This window comes from Halichoerus grypus, chromosome 2 (genome assembly GCF_964656455.1).
Source record: "Halichoerus grypus chromosome 2, mHalGry1.hap1.1, whole genome shotgun sequence".
Taxonomy (NCBI): Eukaryota; Metazoa; Chordata; class Mammalia; order Carnivora; family Phocidae; genus Halichoerus; species Halichoerus grypus.
This window is the reverse complement of record NC_135713.1, coordinates 47,345,858-47,373,789: the sequence shown is the minus strand read 5'-3', so window position 1 is coordinate 47,373,789 and position 27,932 is coordinate 47,345,858. Positions and strand designations below refer to the sequence as shown.

General features: G+C 38.5%; 1 protein-coding gene across 1 annotated transcript in view; it reads left to right on the top strand.

Moving 5' to 3' along the window:
- Positions 1–7,951: 7,951 nt before the first annotated feature.
- Positions 7,952–27,932, top strand: part of TIMD4 (T cell immunoglobulin and mucin domain containing 4) — a 59,984-nt gene continuing 40,003 nt past the window's right edge. The window contains exon 1 of the mRNA XM_078066785.1: positions 7,952–8,349. The gene's annotated coding sequence lies outside the window, so the exon portion shown is untranslated. The remainder of the gene's footprint in view (positions 8,350–27,932) is intronic.

Here is a 27,932-nt window from a genome sequence, read left to right as displayed (position 1 = left end):
ATGGAATTCCTACATTGTCAGGGCCCCATTAAATGGTGCTACATCCCTTCTGCCCCTAGTCCTCGCCTTGCCTGCACACAGACACGTTTGTTCCCTGCTTTGTGACTGGGACTTTGAATTTATGACAGCCCTATTCTCCATTCCCTTCCTGGAGATTTATGATGCCACATTAAAGTTCTGGGAGTCTGGTTAATTTTGTTAATCCAGCATTTTCAAAATTTGCTTGAAACCCATGAACACGGTGACTACTGGCCTATCCAGTAGCATTCTGTGAAACAATATATAAGGACATGTGGGAAAGGAGGTGGTACACAGCATTAGGACTAGGACCTGAGTTCTAGTCTTAACTCTTAACAGAAACACTGGATGACATTAGGGTAAATCTTTCTTGTTGCCTACATTTTCTAATCTATCAGGAATAGGGTGAATCTTTCTTGTTGCCTGCATTTTCTAATCTATCAGGCATAATTATTTCCATAATTATATTGGTGTGTAGCAGTAATTCCAATGACATGTTACTTCAAGTCTTTGGAAAGTAGAAAACACTACAGAAATACAAAGAGCTTTTTTTTTTTTGTTGTTGAGTTTGCAGTAACAGATTTAGCCTTAGCGCTCAGTAAATAATTTCAATGGTGTTGCATTCATATGTCTTTTGCTATATGGTACTTTTTTGGGGGTGGGTGGGTGGGAGTAATGTATCTTCTTTGGAAAAGTTGATATTGGGTAATTTGGCTAATTTTATACTGTAGAAAAATGTGTACTGTAGAGGATGAATAGGTGGTAAGAGAGGAAGGGGAGGTATTTAGTTAATACTTAATTCTTTTCTGTGACTATATCCATCTTGTAGAATGTATTGACTTTTGTTTTCAATCCTTTGAGACGATTGAGGTTCCATTTTCTATAATCTGTCTTGAGACATTAGGACACTGGTATAAGTAAGATATTTAAACTTGGGAAATTTTGCACGTCTTCAGGAAGTAGCAGAACCAAGCTTTCACTAATGGCTAATCACTAATCACTAAGATAATTTTGTGAGTACATGAAAGTATGAGGGACTCTTTGTGACTAGTTTCATTTGTAGGTACACTCATTAATAAAAGAGATTTTTGTTTTCATTTTGAAAACTGACTTGTTGCTTTCTCAGCTTCATCTGTTAGTTGGAGCCTGGCATCTTCAACTTGCTGTGGACTCCCAGGAAAAGGGCAAGTGGGGCAAGATTTAACTCCAGTTCCTGAGGAGCTCCAATTTAGTAGGGGAAAAAAACCCCAAACTATCAATTCTGGTACTAATTAATATGGAGGGGAAAAAGAAGATGGTGGTAGCTGGGCTTCTCAACTATGGCATTTGGGGCCAGATAACCCTTTGTTATGGAGGCGGTCCTGTGCATTGTAGGGTATATGGCAGCATCCCTGTGCTCTTCCCCCTGGAGGAGACAGCTGGGCCCCTCCAGCGGCAACAACGATAAATGGTCTCCTGAGAAGTACTATCACCTCTGGTTGAAAGCCATCGAGAGAGAGACCTGGAGGATGTGGGTGTTGTGGGGAGTGGGGTCACTTTAGCTGGGTTGGTTGGTCAGGAGCTGCCTCTGAGTGAGAGGTGACATTTAAGTTGAAACCAAATAAATGTGTAGGCAGCAGCCTCTTCAGGGAGTCCACCAAATGCAAAGGCCCTGCGTCAGGAAGAAGCTTGCGTATTGAGAGAGTGAACGCAGGGTGTGTTCTGGGGACTGAAAACCAGTATGGCTGCAGCAGTCACCCCCCAGAGGACTGGCAACAAATGGCACTGGAGAAGGGGGTGCAGTAACTGGCAAGATGCTGGGTGGAAAGGGCTCTACGAACACATCTGTGGGAGGAGTCCCACTCTTGGAAAACAATTGCATATTTGGGATTAAACCTGCTATCCATCACCAAATTATATTGTAAAGTGCCTTAATGTGCTTCAGTGACACTGTTCTCAGATCAGACCTTACGAGTTAGTTTGGTTGGGGTAACAGAAGAAGGGGAAGGAGAGGGGAAGGGGGATGCATCCTGGCAGTGAGGGGCTTCCTACAGGGCTGTGTGAGGGCACCCAGGCCTAGCAAGAGGCATCCTGGAAGAACGGGGATAGGGTGCCAGTTTGGCTCCTATCACCCTGGGCCCGGCAGCAGGTGGACCCACTCCTCCCAAACTTGCTGTTTTCAGTGGTAGGGTGGTGCAGGGGCACCTTCAGCTGGCCCATAAGAAATTTTTAAAATAGTTAGGTTTTGATGTGTATTTTTGGAAAACAGTGCATTAAAATTGTGATGTAATGGATATTGTTTAGGATGACTACAATTTTATAGTTCATCTAAAACAACTTGAGTCAAATAGCCAAAGGGGCAATGTGAGGATAGCAAAGGTCCTGTAGATGCATGAAGTCAGGGAGGCAATAGGTTAGATCAGCTGGGACGTTATTAAAATACGGACTCCTGGGCCCTATTCCTAGAGATTCAGATTCGTAAGACAGGTGGGACCTAAGTATTTATTTATTTTTAAAAGCTATATTTATTGATTTGAGGGAAGTTGGGGAGGGGCAGAGGGAGAGGGAGAGAGAATCTCAAACAGACTCTCCACTGAGCACAGAGCCCGATGTGGGGCTTGATTGCAGGACCCTGAGATCATGACCTGAGCCAAAATCAAGAGTCGGAAGCTTAATCGACTGAGCCATTCAGGTGCGTCTAAGTATTTTATTTTTTGTTTGTTTAAATTACAGAAGACAGGCTACTACAAATTATTTCACATTTCAACCAAAATACTCAGATTTCATGAAAGAGTATGTAGAAATAAGAGCATGTAATTGTCCTTCTTTTCTACCTATTTCAGAAGTGACTCTCAGGAAATGAATGCAGCACCTTTATAATTAGAATGGAGGGGTATTCTGATGCCAGTTTTGAGGATAAATAAAATTCCTCAGAGGCCCCCACATAGGAAAACCATAAGAAATGTAGGGGAGGCATATCTACACTGCATTTCATAGCCTAGTTTGTGCAGAACTCTTTCTTCTGGGTTCATAGTGCTCTCCAGAAGGAAAGAAATAACAATTTGTCATTTGTTCTTCCCCTGGTCAAGGTCTTTTGTCAGTTGATTGTGGGCTGCTTTAGATACACATCCTTCCAAGAGCTGGTTTCTTCTTTGGCTCTTGATGGCCTAACAGAAGGGCAGTCCTCCACCCACAGCAAAGGCAATGACAGACGACAACAACAAGTCGCTTTGATGTGGCATGTGAGCATGGTGTACATAGGGCTATGGGAGAGTCTCATCATTAGGACTCCCAGGAATCTAACTGTAAAGTTCCCTTGGGCCTCTGGAGGGCCCTTCCAACTCTGACTTAGAGTCTTTGGTTGCCATTAGTGTCTTTCCCCACTCCCTCCCATCCTTCCCCCACAGGGCCATCAGTATAATCTAAAACACCGAGATCTGATTGTGTAGCATGTTAGCCGAAAAGCTCCCACTGCTCACCAGCGGGTAGAAGTTCCACTTTGTCATAAGCCCTTCCCCAGCTTCCTTGTCTGCCTCGCGCAGCCCCTCTCTGCTGTGCTCCGGTGGATAGAAATGCCTTGGATACCCACTCTGTACTCTGTAGGTCAACTCATCTTCCAGGAACACTTGTCTCCTTCCTCTCCACTGGCTATGTCATCCTTTAAGGCTCAGCTCAAGGGTTACTTCTTCAGCCTGTCTGGACCCCATCCTCCTCGACAGTTTCATGAATACTTCTGTTCAGCCCTTTTGCTCACTCGGGGAATATAGTGGAGTGCCTTGCCAATGCCAACCATGGTGCTCACGCCTAGCCCAGCACCTTATTCTGCATGATGCCAGGACCCTCCCTAGCATGTGTGGCATCTTTGAGTGAATTAGAAACAGGCTCCCTCCTCCTCCTGGCTGACACAGCTCTGAGCCAGGGCAGAGACCTGTCAAATGGAGCCTGTACAAACTACAACGAAAAATAGCGACCCTATAACTCAGTCCTTTGTATTAAAGGTGTTTGGTTGATAATGCTTTTTTTTTTTTTTCGATAATGCTTTTTATACTGAGTTCTTTGAGGGAAGTATCTAGTTTCTTAGCGCCTAGCATTCACATGTAGGTGCTTAATACATATCTGGGAACAGGAATGAATAAATTGTCTGAAAGAACATTTCCTAGAACCTTCCTGTATGTGCTGGGATGGGGTGGGGAAGGGAAGAGTGTCTTTAAAACTCGTTTATGAGATAGAAACAACTCTTTTCATATGACTGGCTGGAGTGTAGGAGTCTCTCTGAATCTCAAGGACTCTCTGAGACCAGTAATTTGCAACCTTGGCTATAAATTATAATCACCTGCAAAGCTTGGCCAACCTACCTGTGCCCCGACCAATTGAATCAGAATTTCAGGAGGTGGGGGCCCAGATGTTATAGTTCTTCAATCTCCCCAGGTGATTTCAATGTACTTTTGAGGTTGCGAACCACTGACCTAGAGAGAGGGGGAGGGAAAATGACAGCATGTTTTCTTGTTCTGTGTGACCAGTGCTCTGGAAAACATGACACAGTACAAACTAAAACAAGAAAATATCAACAATGGGCTGGGGCAGGTGAACAGCGAAGTAGGAAAGGGCATGCCGCTGGGTTAACAGCAGACCTGTCCTACCTGGCTTCCATGGCAACAGCATTATATTGGCAGCCCTGGGAATGAGAAGTCTGGATGCTGCCATGCTTTTGTAAAGCTTCTCAGGAAGTTGGCCCATGGCTGTCTAGCTGACTGTCCCTGGGCCTCCTAAGAACTAAATGTTTTCTTTCACAAGTTGTAAAAATAAGCAAAGAAGAAAATCCCCTTCGGCCTGTGAGGAAATGCTCTAAGGTAACCTTTGTTTTGTACTATGGATTGCTGAGATGGGCTTTGTTCTATCTGGCAGTTCCTGCACCTTGGATGATGGCCGATTCACACATTTCTCAATAGACTATTTTTTTTTTTTAGAGCAGTTTTAGGCTCACAGCAAAATTGAGCGGAAAGTACAGAGAGTTTCCATATAAGCACCCTCCTCTCTCCTAAACACGCATTCTCCTCCACCATCAACAGCTCTCCCCAGTGTGGGGCATTTGGTACAACTGGTGAACCAGCACTGACACATCATTATCAGCTGAAGTCCATAGTTTACATGAGGGTTCATGTTTTGCTTTGTGCATTCTGTGGGTTTGGGAAAAGGTATAAGGACGTGAATCACCATCATAGTATCATAGAGAATAGTTGTACTGCCCTAAAAAGCCCTTATGTCCCACCTCTTCATCCCTCATTCCCTCCAAACCTGGAACAACCACTAACCTTTTTTTGGTCTCACGTTTTCCAGTACATTATGTGGTTGGAATTGTATGGTATGTGGTCTTTTCAGATTCACTTCTTTCACTAAGCAGTATGCATTTAAGGTCCCTCTATTTCTTTTTGTGCCTTCACAGCTAATTTCTTTTATCATGGAATAATAGTTCATTGTTTTGATGTACCACAGCTTGTTTATCCATGGACCTACTGAAGGACATCTTGGTTACTTCCAAGTTTGGGCAGCTATGAATAAAGTTGCTATTAATATTCACATGCAGGTAAGGAACATATTTGATGGATTGCATGGTAAGAGTAGGTCTAGTTTTGTAGGAAACTATTAAACTGTCTTCCAAAGTGGCCATTTTGCAGTCCCGTCAGCAGTGAATGAGAGTTCCTGAGGCTCCACATCCTTGCCAGCAGTTGGTGCTGAACTTCAGCCGTTCTAGTAGGTATGTAGCAACATCATTGTTTTAGTTAGCATTTCTAATAACATATGATGTTGAACATGTTTTCATATGTTTATTTGCCATCTATGTATCTTCTTTGCTGAGGTGTCTATTCAGATATTTTGACCATTTTTTAATCAGGTTGTTGATTTTCTTACTGTTGAGTTTTAAGAGTTATTTGTATATTTTGCATTTTGCATTTGGTCATAACAGATACGTCTTTTGCAAAAATTTTCTCCCAATATGTGGCTCGTTTTCCCATTCTCTTGACAGCGTCTTTTGCAGAGCAGAAGTTTTTAATTTTAATGTAGTCCAGCTTATCATTGTTTTCCTTACATGGATCATATCTTTGGTCTTGTATCTAAAAAGTCATTGCCATACCTAAGGTCATCCAGATTTTCCCCTACATTATCTTCTAGGAGTTTTATAGTTTGCACTTTATATTTCAGGCTATGATCCATTTTGAGGATTTTTTTGAGGGCATAAGGTCTGCATCTAGATTTGGTTTTTTTGCCCACGAATATCCAGTTGTTTCAGCACCGTTGGTTGAAAAAACATTCCTTTCTCCATTGAATTGCCTTTGCTCCTCTGTCAAAGAGCAGATGACTGTTATCTGTGTAGTTCTTTTTCTTGGCTCTCTATTTTGTCCATGTATTTATTTTTCTATCCTCTGGTTAATAGAACACTCTCTTGATTGCTGTAGATTTATAATAAAGTTGAAATTGGGTAGTGTCAATCCTCCGACTTTGCTCTTCAATATTATGTTGACTACTCTGGGTCTTTTGCCTCTCTCTATACAGAGAGAATCAGTTTGTCAATATCTACAAAATAACTTTCTGGGATTTTGATGGGATTGTATTGAGTGTCTAGATCAAGTTGGGAGGAACTGACTTCTTAACAATACTGAGTCTTCTGATCCATGAACATGGAATATCTCTACATTTATTTAATTCTTTGATTTCTTTCATCAATTTTGTAGCTTTCCTCATATATATCTTATACAAATTTTGTTAGATTTATACCTAAGTATTTCATTTTTTTGGTACTAATATACATGGTTTCATGTTTCTAATTTCAAGTTCCAATTTTTCATTGCTGATATATAGGAAAGCAATAGACTTTGGATATTAATCTTGTATCCTTCAATCTTGCTGTGATGGCTTATTCCAGGAATTTTTTTTGGGGGGGGTGCAATTCTTTGGGATTTCCTATGTGGACAGTTACGTCACATGTGAACAAAAGAGTTTTATTTCTTCCTTCCCCATCTATATACCTTTTATTTCTTTTTCTTGTCTCTTTCCATTGGTTAAGACTGCCAGTATGATGTCGAAAAGGAGAGGGCATACCTTGCTTTGTTCCTGATCTTAGTGGAAAAGCATTTAGTTTGGGCTTTGAACAAGGACCATGACTATGAGAACTTTATAAGAGGTCTTGATATATGTACATTCCATTCTTATCTATATCTCTGGTCTTTTGCTTTCTTTTGGAGCCTTCCCCTCTGCCTGTGAGCATAAGAAACAAAAGCCCCTAACAACTTTCCCTTGACCCCTTAGCAACTTTCCCTTGACCCCTTAGCAAACTCTTCTTTCTCTTTCCTTTACCTCTGAGCCAAACTTTTCTGTTCCAAATGTCCATTTCCCTGCCTCCTATTTACCCCTTAAACTAATGCAATCTGGCTTCTGGCTCCAGTCCTCCAATGAAGCCATTAAGCAAAAGTTCAGTATGAGTGCAGAAGCTATTTCTTAATCTTTATCACACTTGACCTTTTGGTAGCATTTGACCCCACTATCTAAACCATACTTCTTAAAACTTTCTCTTCCTTTTGCTCTCAGGGAGCGATACCATTTATACTGATTTTCTTCCTATTGTTCTGTGTTTGTTCTTAATATCTGTGGCTGGATCCGTTTTTTCTATGTCCCTAAGTGTTAATGTGCCCCAGGACTCAACCTAGTAGCACTTGCTTCTTTTTTGACATCTATTCCCCATTTACTGGAGAGCCCCAAATCTCTATTACAGTCAGATTCTCTTTAGCTTCAGACCCAGTTGTGATAATTATATTATCAATGTTTTTTGAAGTGGAGTGTTGAGCAGATTACACACAATTTAGTAGCAGAAAATCCCTTTCCACAGATGAAGAAATTGAGTTCAGAGACTGACACTTAGAAAGTTCTAGAAACAGGATGTGATTCCATCCGTTTTGATTCTAGAATTGTGCTGTCCAATAAGTTAGCTGCTAGCCATATATGGTTGTTTAAAATTTAAATTAATTAAAATTAAATTAAAAATTCAGTTTCTTGGGGTGCCTGGCTGGCTCAGTCGGAAGCGTATGTGACTCTTATCTTGGGCTTGTGAGTTCGTGCCCCACATTGGGTGTAGAGCCTACTTAAAAAAAAAAAAAATCAGTTTCTTAGTCACACTAGCCACATTTCAATTGCTCAATTGCCACATGTGGCTAGCGGCTTCCCTACTGGAAAGCACAGTATAAAACATTTCCATCATCACTGAATGTTCTATTGAATATTGCTGCTCTAGAGACTTCCTCTAATCACATCTGGAAAAAGTACTTTCCTCAGTCTTCTTTCTCATTCTGCAATGAAGAGGTAACCCTTATTCAGTTTCTTGTATATCCCTCCAAACTTTCTCTAAACAAATGCAAATATAAATATCCATATAATACACATTTTGTTCTGTAACTTGCTTTGTTACTTAAAATAGATCTTGGACCTACTTTTAAAACAGGATCAAATTATACATATTGTTCTGTAACTTGCTTTGTTACTTAAAATAGATCTTGGACCTACTTCCACATCAGATATTTTAAAACTGCCAAACTGTTTTACAGAGCAGATGTGCCATTTACATTTTCACCAGCAATGATGGGTTATCCAGTGTCTCTGGATACTTGTCAGTATTTGGTGGTGTCACCATGTTAAATTTTAGCCAATCTGATGGTTATGGTGGTATCTCATTATGGTCTTAATTTGTATTTCACTATTGACTAATGATGTTGAACATCTTATCATGTGCTTATTTGCCATCTGTATCTCCTCTTAAGTAAAATTTCAATTCATGTCTTTTGTTTATCTTGTGATTGCAATTTTTTGTTTTGTTTACTGTTGAGTTTTGAGAATTTTTCATACATTCTAGATACTAGTCTTTTGTTGGATATGTGGTTTGCAAATATATTCTCCTAGTCTGTAACTTATCTTATTTCCTCTTAACAGGATCTTTCACAGAGAAAATGTTTACAATTTTGATATAGTCCAATTTATCAATTCTTCCTTATGTGAAGCATGCTTTTAGTGTCTAGTCTGAAAAGCCTTTGCTGAGCCTTAGATCCAGAAGATTTTTCTCCTATAATTTTTCCTAAACACTTAATAGTTTTATGTTTTATATTTAAATTCATGACCAAAATTCATTTTAACGATTAATTTTTGTATAAGGTTTGAAGTTAGGTTGAGGTTCATTTTTTTTTTTTTTTTTTTTTGCCTATAGATTTCAGTTGTTCTAGCATCATTTGTTGAAAGGGTATCTTTTCTCCATTGAATTGCATTCGTACCTTTGTCAAAAAATTTATTGGTCATATATATATATGGGTTTATTTCTGGGTTCTCTTTTTTTGTATTGAGGTATAATTAACATTATTTTATATTAATAATGACATTAATTTCAGGTACACAATGTAATGGTTTGATATATGCATATATTGCAAAATGATCACCACAATAAATCTAGTTAACATCTGTCATCATACATAGTTACAAAATTTTCAAGGTTCTTTTAACAGCTTTCAGGTATGCAATACAGTATTATGAGCCACACCATCAGTTAATGTGGTCATATGATTTTTCAGTGGATTATATTGGTTGATGTTTTTTTGTTGTTGATCAGTCCTGTACCCTTGAAATAAATTCCATTTGGTCATAGTGTGTAATTCCATTTATATGTTGCTGAATTCTACTTTCTAATATTTTGTTAAAGATTTGTGTGTCTATATTCTTGAGGGATATTGGTACATAGATTTCTTTTTTGTATGTCTTTGTCTGGTTTTGGTATCAGGGTAATACCGGCTTCATGAAATGAATTGGGAGTTTTCTCTTCTTCCATTTTCTTGAGAATATTGTGTAGAATTGATATTAATTCTTCTTTAAATGTTTGGTGAAATTCTCCAATGAAATCATCAGGCCTGGAGATTTCTTCTCTCTCTTTTTTTTTTTTAAGATTTTTTTTGTTTAAGATTTACCTATGTATGAGAGAGAGAGAGAGAGAGAGAGAGCATGGAGGAAGGGGCAGAGGGAGAGGGAAAGAGAGAATCCTGAGCTGACGCCCCACTGAGCATGGAGCCTGATGTGGGGCTCGATACCAGGACTCTGAGATCATGACCTGAGCTGAAACCAAGAGTCGGACACTTAGCTGACTGAGCCACACAGGTGCCCTGAGATTTCTTTTGGGGAAAGTTTTAAGTTATGAATTCAGTTTGCTTTAATACTTAGAGAGCTATTCAAATTATCTATTTCATATTGGGTGACTTGTGAAATTTGTATTTTCCAAAGAATTGGTCCATTTTAAATAAGTTGTCAAATTTATCTGGGTAGAGTTGCTCTTAGTATTTCCTTATTATTTTTTTGTGGGGCCTTCAGTGGTTTCCTGTTTCTTTTGTGATATTGGTAGTTTGTGTCTTCTCTGTTTTTCTTTCCTTTTACATTTTTTTGGTCAGTCTTGCTAGAGGTTTGTCAATTTTACTGTTCTTTCAAAGAATCAGCTCTTTGTTTCATTGATTTCCATTATTGCTTTTCTGTTCTAAATTTCATAGATTTTTGCTCCTTTCTTTATTATTTTTTTCCTTCTTTTGGCTTAGGTTTCTTTTACTCATCTTTTTGCAAGTTCCTGGGGTAGAAGCTCAGATTACTGATTGAGATTTTTCTCCTTTCCTAATGTATGCCTTAGTGCTATAAATTTTCCTCTCCACATTGCTTTAGCTGTGTCCCACAAGTTCCAGCATGATTTTTATTCAGCTCAGCATATTTTTTTACTTCCTTGAGAGATCGTCTTTGATTCATGGACTATTTAGAAGTGTGTCGTTTAGTTCCCAAGTGCTTGGAGATTTTCTTGGTAGCTTTCTGTTACTGATTTCTAGTTTGATTTCACTGTGGACAGAGAATATACTCTAGATGATTTCAATTTTTAAACATTTGTTGAAGTTTGTTTAATGACCCAAGATATTGTCTATCTTGGTATATGTTCTGTGATAACTTGAAGAAAATGTGTATTCTGCTATTGAGGGGCATTTATAAAGGTTGATTAGATCCTGGTGGCTGTAGTGTTGTGGAATTCTTCTATATCATTGCTGATTTTATGTCCAGTTACTCTTTCAGTTATTGAGAGAGGAGTCTTGAAGTCTCCAACTATAATTGTGAATTTTTCTACTTCTTTTAGTTTTGTCAGTTTTTGCTTCACATATTTTGCAGCTCTGTTTCATGCATATACATTTAGGATTGCTATGTCTGGCTGGATGGGTCATTGTCCCTTCCTGCCTCTGGTAATATTTTTTGGTCTGAAGTGTACTTTATATGATGGTAATATAACCACTCATGCTTTCTGAGATTAATGTTTACATTAGTGTTTGCATGGTAGTATCTGTATTAGTTTGCTAGAACTGCCATAACAAAATACCATAGACTGGGTGGTTTAAAAAATAAATTTTTGGGGTGCCTGGGTGGTTCAGTCAGTTAAGCTTCTGCCTTCATGGCTCAGGTCATGATCCCAGGGTCCTGGGATTGAGCCCCATGTCAGGATCTCTGCTCAGTTGGAAGTCTCCTTCTCCCTCTCCCTCTGCCCCTCCCCCTGTTCATGCTTTCTCTCTCTCTCCTTCTCAAATAAATAAATAAAATCTTTAAAAATATATACATGTATATTTTCTCACAATTCTGGAAGGTAGAAGTCTGAGATCAAGGTATCAGCAGGTTTGGTTTCTTCTAAGGTCGCTTTGGCTTAGAGATGGCTGGTAAGTCTTACTGTGTCTTCACTTTGTCATCCCTCTATTTTTGTGTCCTATTCCCTCTTCTTATAGGGACACTAATCATATTGGCTTAGGATCAACCCCATGGCCCTTTTAACTTAGTTACCTCTTTAAAGGCCCTATTGCCAAATACTGTTACATTTTGCCTTACTGGAAGTTAATATATCAACATGAATTTGGGGGCAATACAATTCAGCCCATAATAGTATATTTCTATCCTTTTATTTTCAACCTGTTTATCTGTGTACACTTGAAGTATAGACAGCTGATCATGCTTATAAACTGATCATGCTTTTTAATCCACTCTTCTAATCTCTCTTTTTAAGTGAGGTATTTAGACCATTTTCATTTAATGAAATTATTGGTACATTAAGACCTGAGTCTCCCATTTGATGTTTCATTTTTAAATTTATTCTGTTTTTCTTTCTCTTTTCTTTTTCTTGACTTCTTGTGGGTTACTTGAATTTTTTTTAGAGTTCCAATCTGATTGATCTGTCATGTTTTTGCGTGTGTCTCTTTGTATAGATTTTTAGTGGTTTCTCTATGTATTGCATAATATATGCATAACTTGTCACAGTCTACTAGTGTCAATATTTTACCAGTTTGGATGAAGTATAGAAACTTAATCTCCCTTCACCTCCTCCCACTCATAATTGTTTTAAATAGTTCCTCTACATTAATTAAGAATTTCCTTCATCTGAGAATGTTTTTATTTCCCCTTTGTTCCTGAAAGTATTTTTGCCAGATATAGAATTCATGTTTGACAGTTCTTTTCTTTATGACTTGAAAATGTGTCACTTCCTTTGACCTCTATGGGTCAAATGAGGAATCCACTGTCACTCAAATTAGTGTTTTCCCCCAAAGCAATGAGTCATTTCTCTCTTCTGCTTTTAAGATTTTTTTCTTTGTCTTTAACTTCAGATATGTGACTATGATTTTTCTTGGTGTGGAATGATTTTTTGATTTCTTTTATTTGAGGTTTTCTCAGCTCCTTGAATATATGTTTCTTTCTTGCCTAGTTGAAAAGTTTCTGGCCATTATTTCTCCCCATTATTTCACTTCCACTCTTTCTATCCTCTCCTTCTGGACCTCCAATGATATGAATGTTAACTCTTTTGTTTTAATAGTTCAGGTTGCTAAGACTCTGGGTTTGTTTTTTGTTGTTGTTGCTGCTGTTTTTGTCTTTTTTCTCTCTGTCACTCAGATTGGGTAAATTCTATTAATCTGTCCTCAAGTTCTCTGCTTTTCTCCTCTATTACCTCCACTCTAGTATTGAGCCCATCTGTCAAGCTCTCATTTCAGTTATTGTATTTATTGTATTTTTCAGTTCCATGATTGCCATTTGCTTCATCTTTGTGTGTGTGTGTGTGTGTGTGTGTGTGTGTGTGTGTGTATGTATGTATGTATGTATATGTATATATACTGGTCCATATTTGAATTTCCTGATTTCCCCGAAGTGTCTGTTTATAATTGACTCATCCAAATTAGTATCCCAACAAGACCTATAGAATGTATTTTGTTTTTTTGTCTTTTAGTTTCTTCTCATCTCGAATAGTGACTACTCCCTTTTGTCCATGCCATTGACTTGTTGAAAAACTAGATGAATTGTTCTTTGAAATGTCCCACCTTGTGGACTTTTCAAATTGTTTCATTTCCTGTAAACTGGAAGTTACACTAAGTGCTTGATTAGATCCAGTTTCAATATTTTTGTGAAAAATACTTCATAAGAGGTGTTATTAAAGTGCTGTTTCTAACAGTGAAACACTGAGGGGAAGAACTTAACTATCTAGTAAAGGAGACTTATTTAAATAAATTATGACATACCCATAGTGGGCAATCAATACTGAAGACATTAAAAAATACGCAGTAAAAAGAGCATTTAAATAAAAATTTGAGAATATGGAGCATGTTCATATTGCAAGAAATGAAAAAAGCTGATCACCAAAGCTAAGATATGCCCTGTGTGATTATGAATGGCAGGATCTACATCACAACAGTATCGATTAGTGGTGGGATCAATAAGCTATTTGTCCTGTTTTTCCTTTGTAGGAAATAAAGAAAAGAGAGATACATAATGATCATTCATTATTTGGTGATAATACTAATATAAAACCAATGGATGTCATCTTATAATAAATATTTTAAATACTAATAAAAATAATAAAATTTAAAAAATTAAAAACTTAAATAAATAATTTAAATTTGCACCCCAGAAATAAAATGCTATAAAGTGGGTATAAACTGTGGCTTCCTGCAGGTCCTTCAGTGCTTCCAGAGTGAAGCCAAGCGACACATGCCTGGCTTCAGGATCCTCTTACATCAGGAGCCCAGAACCTGGGAAAGAAGGCAGACAAGACAAATTAGAAACAAAATGTAAATGTCCCCCAGTTTAACAAGTAGGGTTGTTAGCTGCTCCTTTTCAACCCAGAGATTCAGGGAGTCTTCAGCACATGAATGCCCCACCCCGTGACTGAGACACACTGGGCAGTCACCCTAGGCACAGTCCAGGCTGTGTCATGTGGGCACCCCTCCCCCATGCCCACGGTAAGGGGCACCAGAGGACAGCCAGGCCACAGCTGTGAAGGGAGGACCTGACTTTGGAGGCCTCACCATTTCCTCTCTGGGCTCCTTCTCCTTGTATACCCCCCAACCTTTCGCACTTCTTATTTCCAGAAATCTTCCTCCTCCCAGACTCCCTCACCAGACCCACATTGGTTCTTACTGTATATGTATTCTGCAGAAAGCTTCTCTTTGAGGCAGGGTAGCGTGGTGACCAGGTGTCCAGGCTCCAAGCACGTGGAAGCATCTGGCTCATCCCACTTGCTAGCATGAGTCTTCAAGCAAGTAATTCACAGCTCTGAGTCCGTTTCTCTAAAGTGTGATTAGAAACAGAGAATGTGAGCGTGAAGGTTTTCCAAATATGTGACATCCAATGGCAGTTTTGGAGGTTTCCAATGGCAGATTTTGGAGTTGAAACTGAGGATGTTTTTTCTCCTCTCTACTTTCCAACTAAGTATTTAGCAGAGAAAAGAATTAAAATAATTTAAAGGATATATATTTTTCCCCTGAACTGTTATGTAAAATTTAACACTGCTGAAAAGAAAAAGGAACAGACAACAATTATTCTTTTTTCTCTTTGCTTACACCCACTCCCCCATTTATCAAAGGGAAATTGTCATTAGCTGAATATATTCCAAGGTAGTTTCTTTGTGCTTTTTTTAGTTTTAAGAGAAATAAACTTAAGAAAAATTCCTTACATTTCCATAGGGCTTTACATTTTACAATGTATTTTTACATACTTGGCTGGATAGTGTTTCCCCTTAAGTTCTGCTATGTGCTTTTAAAAGCAGCTAAATGAAGGTATAATTTACATATAATAAAATTCACTCATTTTAACCATATATCCTATTGGCAAATATGTACATTTATGTAACCACCACTACATTCAAGATACAGAGCTTTCCATCACTCCAGTGAGTTCCCGTGGACCTCTTCACAGGCAGTCCCCTTCCTTCCTCTCCAGCCCCAAGCAACTACTGATCTGTTTCCTTATCTCTACAGTTTTGCCTTGTTTTAGAATCTCATACAGATGACACAGTATATAGTCTTTTGTGTGTAGATTTTTCACCTGACCTCATGTTTTTGAGTTTCATCAATGTTGTTGTATGTATCGGTAGTTTCCTCTTTTTTATTGCCGACTAGCATTTTGTTTTGTGAACATTCCAGTTTTTGATTACTGGGAATATTACAGGCACTATGTACTTGTGTGGACAGATTTTTATTTCTCTTGGGTAAATACCTAAGAGTGGAATTGCTGTGTCTTTGGCAAGTGTACATTTAACTTAGTGCTAATTTTTTGCAGGAAGATGTTTTGCAGGAAGATTTGATGCATAACAAAAACTCTGTACCAGAGGAAGGCAGCTTTTCCTACCTTACAGATAAGAAACTAAGGCACAAGGAAAGTTTGGTGCTTTACTCAAACTTCTCTGCCGTTAAACTTTGGACTTGCTAAGACTAAGACATAGATATCTGGTGTTCATTGCCTTTTCATTTTTTATGTTTTCTTTCTCTTTGGATCTTTTGTTTTAATGTGAGAATATAAATTAATTGTTACACAGAATTTAAACATATAGATACGTAAAGAAAAAGGAGCCCAAAATTACCTGTTTCCTCTGCTCAGAGGGGACCATTGTTCATGATTTTTATATCATTGTGCAGGCTTCTACCTGTGTGTGTGTTTTTTTTTCCTACAAAGACAGTTAAGATTGTATGTAATCTTTTGTGTCTTGATTACCACATTCAATCATGAAGATCATTTTCCTCACTTCTATCCTGAAGATCTTTTCACAACAATAAATATACACCTCCAACATTCTTTTCAGAGGTTGCTGAATCTTTATATTGATGATGCAGTATGAATTTTTATATTGATGGCACATGACAATCGGTTATATTCAATTTTGTGCTATTATTAGCAATAATCTTTTATTCATTTTTAAGAATTTATTTGTATCTCCACCTATTTGCAAAATGTACTTTTGCATTTTGAGATGAATTGTTTGATTTTCAGATTTGCTGTTCTTCAAAAGCATGACTTTGATTTCTTTCCAAGTTACCCTAGAGATGTTGGTGAGGGGACTGGGCTCGCTGTGGAAATGAGAAACAGAACACATCTGAGTGAAGAAATAGCTGTTATGCAAGACACTCAGGTGGTAGGTTTTGTACATTGTCTCAAATATTTTTTTTGAATATGAAAATATCCCTCCTACCTCACAAAAGAGGAACTTGGAGTAAAAATTTGGCAGCAAAGAGTCTGAGAAGAACAAGTTTTCTTTAACAATGCAACTCCAGAAGTTTCACTTCTCCCACTTCCTCTTCTCTGCCCAAGTGAGAAAAACCTTTAAAATGCACGGAGCCAGTTGAAAAGAGCTTCAACTTTTTGAGGAACCTCCATACTGTTTTCCAGAGCTACCATACAACCCAGCAATTGCACTACTGGGTATTTACCCCAAAGATACAAATGTAGTGATCTGAAGGGGCACATACACCCCAATGTTTATAGCAGCAATGTCCACAATAGCCAAACTATGGAAAGAGCCAAGATGTCCATCAACAAATGAATGGATAAAGAAGATGTGATATATATACAATGGAATATTATGCAGCCATCAAAAAACCCTGAAATCTTGCCATTTGCAATGACGTGGATAGAACTAGAGGGTATTATGCTAAGTGAAATAAGTCAATCAGAGAAAGACATGTATCATATGATCTCACTGATATGAGGAATTCTTAATCTCAGGAACCAACTGAGGGTTGCTGGAGTGGTAGGGGGTGGGAGGGATGGGGTGGCTGGATGATAGACACTGGGGTGGGTATGTGCTATGGTGAGCGCAGTGAATTGTGTAAGACTGATGAATCACAGACCTGTACCTCTGAAACAAATAATACATTATATGTTAAAAAAAAAAAAAAGATAGCAGGAAGGGAAAAATGAAGCGGGGGAAATTGGAGGGGGAGACGAACCATGAGAGACTATGGACTCTGAGAAACAAACTGAGGGTTCTAGAGGGGTGTGGGTGGGGGGATGGGTTAGCCTGGTGATGGGTATTAAAGAGGGCATGTACTGCATGGAGCACTGGGTGTTATACGCAAACAATGAATCATGGAACACTACACCAAAAACTAATGACGTAATGTATGGTGACTAACATAACATAATAAAAAAAAAAGAGAAAAAAAAGAAAAGAGCTTCAATATTAGAGTGGGGGTAGAGCTGATGGCAGGGAAGAGCCAATTCAGTAATCTGCCAAAATGACAGTGATAAAAATAATCCAGTTCCTCTCTAAAAGCAGCCATTCCCAAATTGTCTCTGTTCAGTCACATGAACTACACTTACTCCCCTTGAGTTCCCATAGAGAATAATTCTTCTCAAAATTCTCTTTGCCAGAGAAAACGGTAGAAGAGGAGAGGCAGTAGAGGAGATTAATTCACACTTAAAATTATTTTTCCACTCCCAATGCTTCATTTTCTAAAAGGAATATTTTCAGAAACTTGAGGTAGAAGGAAGTTTAAATATCATTTAGTTCAGTCTCCTCATTTTATAGATGGGGAAGTAGGTGGAGAATATAATGTTTTGATTTCATTTTGATCTTGTTTTCTTTTCCTTTGAAGGTCTAGTCCTTCAATTTTGGGCTTCTGTAAGTCTTTTTGAAAAGAGTTGTTTCCCTACTAACTCCTTGATCACCATGACTGGACTGGGTTTTCTAACATAAAAATATTTTCTTTCTTTAGGGGATGTGGTTTAAACCTCTCAGGACTATTTCAATTCAAGAAATGATCTGTTCAACTTCCTTCACTTAATCCATTACATTTTTCTCTATCTTTAACCTTTCTTGTTTCCTTCCTTCCTGTTTTAGAGGAAAAAATAGCATTTTTCCTACAAAGGCAAACTTTTCATATTACTCTTTTTCCCTCTTTTTGTTTCATAAATTTTTTAAAAAAGTAATCCATGTTAATTGAATACAAAGTAGAAAGTAGCTGTCAACAGCAATCTCTATCTCAGCAATAACTGTCTGGAAAATATAAAAATAAGGCATAAATCACATTAGCAAAAAAAAAGCATATAGTATGTAGTAATTAAAGATGCACAAGACCTTTATGAAAAAAAATGAAAACTCTATTAAGGAACACAAGACAACCTGATGTGCTAAGTTAATGAATGGAATGATTTAACATTTGTAAAGATATCAATTCTTTTTTAAAAAATCAGGTCATTTAAGCCAATTCCAATAAAAATTCAACAGGGTCTTTTTTTCAAGTTTTATTGAGATATAACTGACATATAAGATTGTATTAGTTTTAGGTTTACAACATGATAAGCTGGTATGTGTATATATTGCAAAATGATGACCATAATAAGTTTTGTCAACATCCATCACCTCATGTAGCTACAATTTTTTTCTTTTGATGAGAACTTTTAAGATCTACTCTTTAAGCAATTTTCAGATATACAATATAGTATTATTAGCTTCAGTGACCATGCTGTACATTATATCCCAGAACTTATTTATCTTATAACCGGAAGTTTGTGCCTTCTGACTACCTTCACTGCGCCCTCCCCATCCTCTTAACGGGATCTTTTTAAGCACTCAACAATTGATTCTAGAATTTCCATGGAAGTATAAAATACAAAATAGCAAATAATAATAATAAATAAAAATAAAACTGAAGTAATGGGAGTGATCAAAACCACTCCTCTTAATATTAAATCCTGTTGGGCGCCTGGGTGGCTCAGTTGGTTAAGCGACTGCCTTCGGCTCAGGTCATGATCCTGGAGTCCCTGGATCGAGTCCCACATCGGGCTCCTTGCTCGGCAGGGAGTCTGCTTCTCCCTCTGACCCTCCCCCCTCTCATGATGTGCTCTCTCTCTCAAATAAATAAATAAAAATCTTTAAAAAAAAAAAAAATTAAATCCTGTTACCAAGCCATCATATTAAATAATGTGATAAGGGCACAAGAACAAGAACACCAACAAAAAGCCCAAATGCAACAGAATAAATAACAAAGAACACACACATATTCACATACATTTATCTGCCTAATATTCTGCATGGCATACAATAGAGATAGCATCACCAACCAGTGAAGAAAGGCTGGAGTTTTAGGAGAAAGTAATGAGAAAACTAGCTTATTACGTAGAAAAAATAAAGTTAGATTTCTACCTCATATCATGTATAATGGAGATCTGGAGGGAGACCAGTTAGAGACCAATTGCAAAACCAAACTATAAAATTAGTGGTAAAGCTATACACAAATATTGTAGTAATCTTGGAGTGGAAAAAAAAACTCTCAAATAAAAGTCCCCCTAAGTAGAAGTCATAAAGATAAAGCTTGATATATTTTAGTAAATCATTATTAAGGATTTCAGTTCAGTGAAGTACTCAATGGACAAAATTGGTAGAGGGATGATGGAGCAGAAAAATTGCTTTTAACGTTTAGAGATGACGTTACACACACACACACACACACACACACACACACACACACACTAGAAAAATAGGCAAAGATAAGAGAAATCCGTTCACTAAAGGAGAAACATAAAACAATTAACCAGTATGTGAAGAGATGACTAAACTCATAGTAGTAAAAGAAATCTAAAGAGAACAAAGTAGCTCATTACATTCATCAGCTTGGCAAAAATTATAAAGAGGGATATGGTTACTCTCCCCTTGCTGAAGCCAGCTGCTTCTGAGTAGGGCCCAGAGCCGCCCAGATGTTTGCCTGGATGTGCAAATCTTGGTTCTTTAGCTCAGGTTATAGGAGGTTCAGAATTTGTTTCTGTTGTGGAGGAGAAAAAGTCTCCCTTTGTTGTTGGCACCTTTGTTTTTCTCCAGATTTCCATTTTATTTCTTCTGGTTAGACCATTAATAAATGACTCTCTGGTGTGGAGCTGTGACCTGCTTTAAAAAAAAAAAAGAAAAAAAAAAGGAGGGATATTGTTAGCAAGGATGTGGGGAAACAAACAAGACTCTCATGCACAACTGGTAGGAGTAAAACTGGTCAGGTGTTTTAGAGAGATATTTGGCAGTACTTATGAAAATTAAGTGTGTGGCTAGCCTATGGTTTAACAATCCCTTTCCTGGATATCTACCCCTAAGAAATCCTTTCTCTGGTCCATATAGGGATATGTAAGAGATTGTTCATTGAAATATTTTTGTGTGTGTGTGTGTGTGTGTGTGTGTGTGTTATTGAAGAGTTGGAGGCAAACTAGGTAGTCATCATTAAGAGAATATATGAGTATAACGGGGGATATACCTACAAGGGTATATTCACCAATTAGAAACTATAAGATTAATGTACATATAGTAACACAGATCTTAAGAACATAGGGTTAAGTAAAAAAAAAAAGAGAAGCAGAATGAGATCTATAGCAAGATGTTTGATAAAAAATAACATACAAAGCATTACTCTGCATCTTTCAAGGATACTTACATATGCAGTGACATTTATTCAGTACATTAAAGAAAGCCTGGCATAGTTATGCAGAAAGCAGAGAAAATAGGAGGAGGTACAACAGACCGTGAAGTTGTTTTGTCTTAAACTGTATGTTGAACTCCACTCTGCACCTGTGAAGCAACACACACGCTCACTCACACAAAGAGAATTTATTCATTGAACAAATACTTATTGAGCATCTGCTGGAAATGAAAGAAAACATCCCACCCAGATCTCACCATATAGAAATAACCACTCTTGACATTTTGTACACCGGTGCTTTCCCCGCCCCCCAACTCCTTCTTCTATTTCTGAATCTTTGACTAACAAAAATTAAACTTTTCTGCAGAAACACATTTCCCCCTTTGAATGGTATCTTTCCCAATGCTATAAAACCTGCTTTTTGCCCATCCTAAAAATAACCCATTCTCTTGACCACCATCATTTGTCTTTCTATTTCTTGTGTCAAGACAACATCCTCAAATAGATAACCAAACTTACCTTCACATCCACTTCTCAATGTAGAATGATTACTTATTTCTTCCACCCTTCTCTTAGAGCTGTTTTCTCAAGGACAACCAATGGTTTCTTAATTTTCATCAAGTGGTCTTTTCTCTGCTTAAATAAATAATCATTTATTGGGTACACACTTTGATACATAGTATGACATGAGGTGCCAGCACAAGAAGATTCTAGTATAGTCCCTGTGTTCTGGGAGATCTAACACTCCATTTAGAAAGTACATCTGGACGTGGATAACCTTACTACGATGTTCTAATTACAGAGATAAGGTATGCCCAACTTGCCACCAAAGCTCAAGTGAGACCTTTGAATTCAGGAAGACTTTTTGTAGAGGATTCAGTCCGAGTGTTGAAAGATGAACCAGTTACGTAAAATTAAGGAAGCCTAGACAAGTGGTTCTCAAACCTAGCTGCACATTTGAGCTTAAAAAAATATTAATGTCTAGGTTCCACCTAAGACCAATAAAATCGCAATGTTTGGGGTAGAACTTGGGCATATTTTTCAGAAGTTTCTGTGGGGCACCTGGGTGGCTAAGTCAGTTAAGTGTCTGCCTATGGCTCAGGGCATTTTCCCAGGGTCCTGGAATCAAGCCCCATGTTAGGCTCCCTACTCAGTGGGGATTCTGCTTCTCCCTTTCCCTCTGCCTCTCCCCCTCCCTCTGCTCATGCTCTCTTGCTCTCACTTTCTCAAATAAATAAATAAAAAAATAGGGGCGCCTGGGTGGCTTAGTCATTGGGCGTCTGCTTTGGCTCAGGTCATGGTCCCAGGGTCCTGGGATTGAGCCCCGCATTGGCCTCCCTGCTCTGCGGGAAGCCTGCTTCTCCCTCTCCCACTCCCCCTGCTTGTGTTCCCTCTCTTGCTGTGTCTCTCTCTGCCAAATAAATAAATAAAATCTTAAAAAAAATAAAATATTTAAAAAATAAAATATTTATTTATTTATTTATTTATTTATTTATTTAAGAAAAGTTTCTCTTGTGATTTTAAGTGCAGCCAAATCTGAGAACCACAGATCTAGACTGATACAGGAACAAGAGCAAAGCTACAGAGGATTAAATGGTAGCCATGCAGCTAGTAAGTGTCAGAGCCTCTGATTGTGGACTGTCTCACTTGAATGTTTTTTACCACTCCTCATTGCTGTTTCCATAGAGCTCAGGTGATATTAGGATATGTTATATGATGCTGCAGTTAAACAAATAATTTACTGGTTTAGAACAATAAAAATTTGTTTTTGTTGGCTTTCAGTGAATGTCATTGAGGGAGGGGTTCCGGCTTAATGTCATTCTCACTCAGGGGCCCAGGATTGTGGAACTTACACTATTTAGAGCCAGTTGCTCTGTCAGGGGGAAGGGAAAATAGTGAATTGTATGCAAATTCATATAGACTCCCAAATGACCCATGACACTTCTGCCCACAGGCACTGGCCCAATCAAGTGATGCGACCATACCTAACATCCTGAGGGTGGGCACGCTACTCCACCATAGGCCTGCAAGATAACTGAAATATCTGTAGCAAAAACTATCACTAAGCTATATGAAATCAACTTGAACTCAACTGTCCAAAGCCGCCAGTTATATTTATCTGAGGTTCCGCAATATAATGTGACCTGGAAATAATGATTTCTTTATATTTGAGCCAACTAGGATAGCCCCAGGGAAATTGAATGATGTACTTTTTCATTTTTTACATCTAATTCTTCCACTTTCAATTTCTTAATCCAAGTTTTGGTTTTATCAGAAAAACAAGAGTTGGGTTTCCAAGATTTCAGCACTTTCCATATTATTCAGATAGAAACTCTCTTTTATCTTTAGAGGGTAAAATCCATGTAACAGTGACTTCTTGAACCTGTCAGAACATGTATCCACCCAGGCACCATTTCTCCTTTTCTATTTGTGAGGATGACTTCAAAGGCCAATTAACTCATGCCAGCTTCCTCCTATCTTTGTTTCCATAGCTTATAAATCAAACCAATACCTTCCTAATTCTTTATGATTCCAAGTACTTTGGAATGGTCTCATTTAATCCCCAAATCAACTTTATGGTGAAGAGATTATTCAATCCTATTTTACAGATGAAGAAATTGAGATTCAGAGAGGTAAGACAAGGTTCTCATGGAGATTTCTGAAATATTTGCATCTCCGGACAGCCGCCCTAGTCTTCTTTCTTCTTTGTTATTAGTTTATCCCTTTAATGAGTCAAAATAGTAATTAATTAATTCATTCATTCCTTCATTCACTCAACAAGAACTAGCTATATGTCAGATGCCTGGCATGGGTCCAGCTGCAAGGTGTGTGTATACATGGTCCCTTGTCCTGGAGGAATGCTCTGTTAAAAAAGATACTGTCTGTTGCTCAACGAACAGCCTTTCCTTCTCTTAATATCCTTCTTTAATTTTTTCAGGAAACCAGCATATTCCATCTCTTGATCTCAGAGACCCCAGGTCCCTACCCCAAGCTCAGCACATGGACCTAATTGTTCTAAACCAGTCATAAATATGTCATAGGATGGATTTGAGAGTTGACTGGTGGCCTCATTCTAGATAGTAAGTTATTAGGGGAAATTTGCTTAGAAGGGCTTCCCTTCCCAAATAAAAGTCAAGGAATAATGATGTAAAAGCCTCTATGATTCTCCTTTCCCCTTCCCAAAGATGAATTTGATGTTTGGAAGTATATCAGCCCTCCTGTGATCATGTTGTGACAAAACAACCTGGGCCCAAGTCCTTGATGATATTTTTGAATCCCTGGGTTACCTGCATCCAGACTTCTTGTTATGAGAGGAAAAAAAAAATACCCTAAATGCTAAGGCTTCTGTTAATTGGATTTTCTGTTACTCACAGTTGAATGGATTCCCAAGTGATTCAATGGACTATTTTGGTGACCGACTCATATGCACATTCTTATTCTTATTTGTATTAGAGTTCTTATTTATTGCCTGTCTACCTCAGCCACTTCTGAGGGACTATACCTCATTCATAGCTCCCATTTCCCAAATTGCAAATGGGATGATTGAGTTCTGCACAGGATCTTTCTCCCCATGGACAAGGCTGATCCTAAGGTAGCCAACTACCGATCTGCCAACGAACTATAGCTTGGGCCTACCATGGAAAATGAGAACTGGTGGGACTGGAGTTCTCTTTCAGAAATCTGGAATTTAGAATTGAGAGAATGAGTCAGTGAGCTCAGAGAGCTGAGTTGAGGGTCACAGAGAGGATTTGGGGATGGAATATATGATATAGACCATGAGCGAGTTGAAATCATGAGGAAGCTAGTCATGGGGAGAGGTTCAGAGAGAGGCAGAGATACCCAAGAGAAGAGTAGAGCAAGTGATGCCTTGGAGATTCCTGATGGGGTACTGATTCCAGGCCATGTGTGCCCGTGTCATGAGTCAGCTCTTCTTTGGGGCAATATTAGTGAACCTCTGTTCTTGTCCTCAAATAAGCTCTAACATACTAGAGAATAACAGCTATATTTTAAGTTAAATTTTACATATCTTCTAATCCCTCTTTCCTTGTATGTGTAGTGCAAAAGATAATTTTTTTTGCAGATGTGTTGAGATAATATGTGAACAACACCTAGCACAGTGCTTAACACATAGCCACAATTTCGTGACTATTAATTCCTTTCTATTTTCCCTAACAACTGGGGCTACACAGAAGTAGAATGGACTACTTGGAAGGAAGTATGCAAGCAGAAGTGAGACCACATATATCAAGCTTTGTATTAATGGGTAAATTAGTGATCCTTTACTTGCCGTTTTTTCCCCTAAGATTCCAAGATTCCATGGTTCTCCATGTCTCTGATTGAACCAACTTCTCCAAGTAAACCAGTCTATTTTCTTTGCCTTGTATCAATCCCCACAAGGGAATGGGTTAAAATGAATGGTTATACCTAAGGCATATGGCTACCCTACTGGTAGGGTATGCCAGACTGGATCCATATAGATTGAAAAAGGGTTGGTTCCACAGAGGAAGGGATGCAGAGCAGGTAACTACAAGATATGTCCACTATAATAGGTCATTCTGTCTTTTGTGTTCTTCTAACTCTCCCTGAATACTACTACTTGAATAATAACTATTTGTTGGGGGTTCACTATTTGCATGGCACTCTGCTAAATGCTTCCCATAGACCATCTCATTTAGTGCTCACAGCAATCCAAGATGTAGGTACTACTATCTCCATTTTGTAGAAGGGTAATTAAGCACAGAGACATTGAGTAATTTGCTTATAACCACACAGCTGGTATGTGTGCAAGATGGAACCCAGGTAGTGTGATTTCTCATTCCACAGGAAATCACAAAAAATAAAGAAGCTGATGCAGGGGTCATAGAGTGAGAGGAAGCTTGCTAAATGGACTCCCATGGTTGACAATAAGCAAGGGAGGCTACCCTTCTACCCCCAGTAAAAGAACTCAGAAAATAGCTCCCTCCCAGGTTGAAGTCATTTCCTGACCTAAGAGAATATGTAGTCTTAACCTGCCAAAGCTGGAGGAGATATAGAGATCTTACAACCAGTTAGTTCTAGGCACATTTTGATGAAAATGCTCCCAATTGTGGAATTCTTTATTTTATGGATTTACTGTCAAGCTCAGTAATCATCCATAGAAGATGGATTCCTCTTTGCCCTCAGACAGTGCCCTCCTTCATGTGGCTTATCAGGCCCTTCATGATCTGCCCCTGGCCTGTGTTCAGCCTTCTTACAAGGCACTTCCATTTCTTCCCTCCTGATTTGACATCCAGCCATAGAGAAATTTACACACACACACACACACACGCACACTAATCATAATCCTCAGATCACTACATTGTCTCAGTGTTGGTCTACACATAGCCCTGTTTTTCTTCTTCTTTTTTAAAGATTTTATTTATTTATATTTGCGAGAGAGAGAGAGAGAGAGAGGGAGAGAGAGCATGAGTTGGGGGGAGGGGCAGAGGGATAAGCAGACTCCCCACCAAGCCGGGAACCCAATGCGGGACTCGATCCCAGGATCCTGGGGTCATGACCTGAGCCGAAGGCAGCCGATTAACCAACTGAGCCACCCAGGCAACCCACATAGCACTGTTTTATTCTGTTTCTTCATTTGCTTTTGTGTGTGTGTGTGTGTGTGTGTGAACATTTAAGTTCTACATTTACTTTTTTTTAAGAGGGAGAGAGGGAGGGGGAGGGGCAGGGGGAGTAGGGAGAGAGAGAATCTTAAGCAGGCTCCACGCCCAGTGCAGGGCCCACTTTGGGGCTCAATCTCACAACCGTGAGATGGTTGTGAGAAATCTAGAGTCAGATGCTTAACTGACTGGGCCCTGCAGGCACCCCAGTTCCACATTTACTTTTAAATACTATAATAAAGACCTGTGAAGCTGAAATTCTTTGGTTAGTCTAAAATACCTCACTGTTACCACCACTGAGATTTTACACTCTCTTTACTCTGCCTGAAATTCTTTCCATGACATCCCAACCCTCTCCATTGTCCTTGAGGTCTATATTTAAAGTGTCCTTGATTCTCTTCTTCCATCTTCAAGACTGGGCTAGGAATCTTCTCTCAACACTCCCATACTGTTTGTTCTGTCCTTTCCCTATCAAAACATGCTATATTGTCTGTTAACTTGCTTGTCTCCCACTAGGAGGCACTAGCCTGTGAGTTATTGAGGACAAGAATGACTGGTCTAATATTCCTGTCTTAGTGTTTAGCACAGTGCATGGCACATAGCATGAATTCAATATGTAGTTCAAAGGTTGGTGAACTCTTTGTATTAAGACCAGATAGTAAATATCTTTGGCTTTGTGGACCATGCAGTGTCTGTTGCATTTACTCAACTCTGCCATTGTAGTGTGAAAGCAGCCATAGACCATATGTAAACATACGGGTATGGCTGTGTTGCAATAAAACTTTATTTACAAAGATGGGTGGTGGGCTGGATCTGGTCCATGGGCCACAGTTTGCTGACCCCTGCTATATCTGATGAAGAAATGAATGAATAAAAATGAATGAGTGGGATTACATTTAACCTCATTTATCAGAAAGGAAATATTGTTTAACATAAAGAACTTTTTATTAGAAAACCTGGATTCTATTTCCTTCATATTACTTAACAGTCTTTTATCTTCTCTGGCCTCCGATAGCCTTATCTTTAAATAGTAATTTAAATAATACCTCTTTTGCTTAAAATTTGAAACTGTCAGGTCCTTATGAGTAGGATCTATGCCTTATTTGTCTTTATCCCCAGAGCCTAGCAGAATTCCCACATGCCTAAAGTATAATAGATTGACAAGCCACTTGCTGAATGATTGAAAGGTTAGGGTGAAGCAGGTGTTTTGTGAAGCAGGTACCTGGGCCAGATAATTGTGTAAATTCTTATATATTGGAAAAACTTTAGTCATTCAGCTGAATTACCACTATATAGAAGTCTTTCTAGGTTTAAGAACATGGGGTCTTTTGATTCCAAATGACTGAAGACCCTACACAAATTGGTTTAAGCTCAAAAGGAAATTTATGGGCACATTGATGTGTCTTGTTTCAGGGGTTCAAACTTTGTCAAGGACCTAGGATTCTCTATTTCTCCACTTACCTTCTGCCTGATCGGTTCTCTCATCAGGCAGTCTTCACCCATTGGTGACATAATGGATATCTTTGGATTCAGGCTCATATTCTCACAG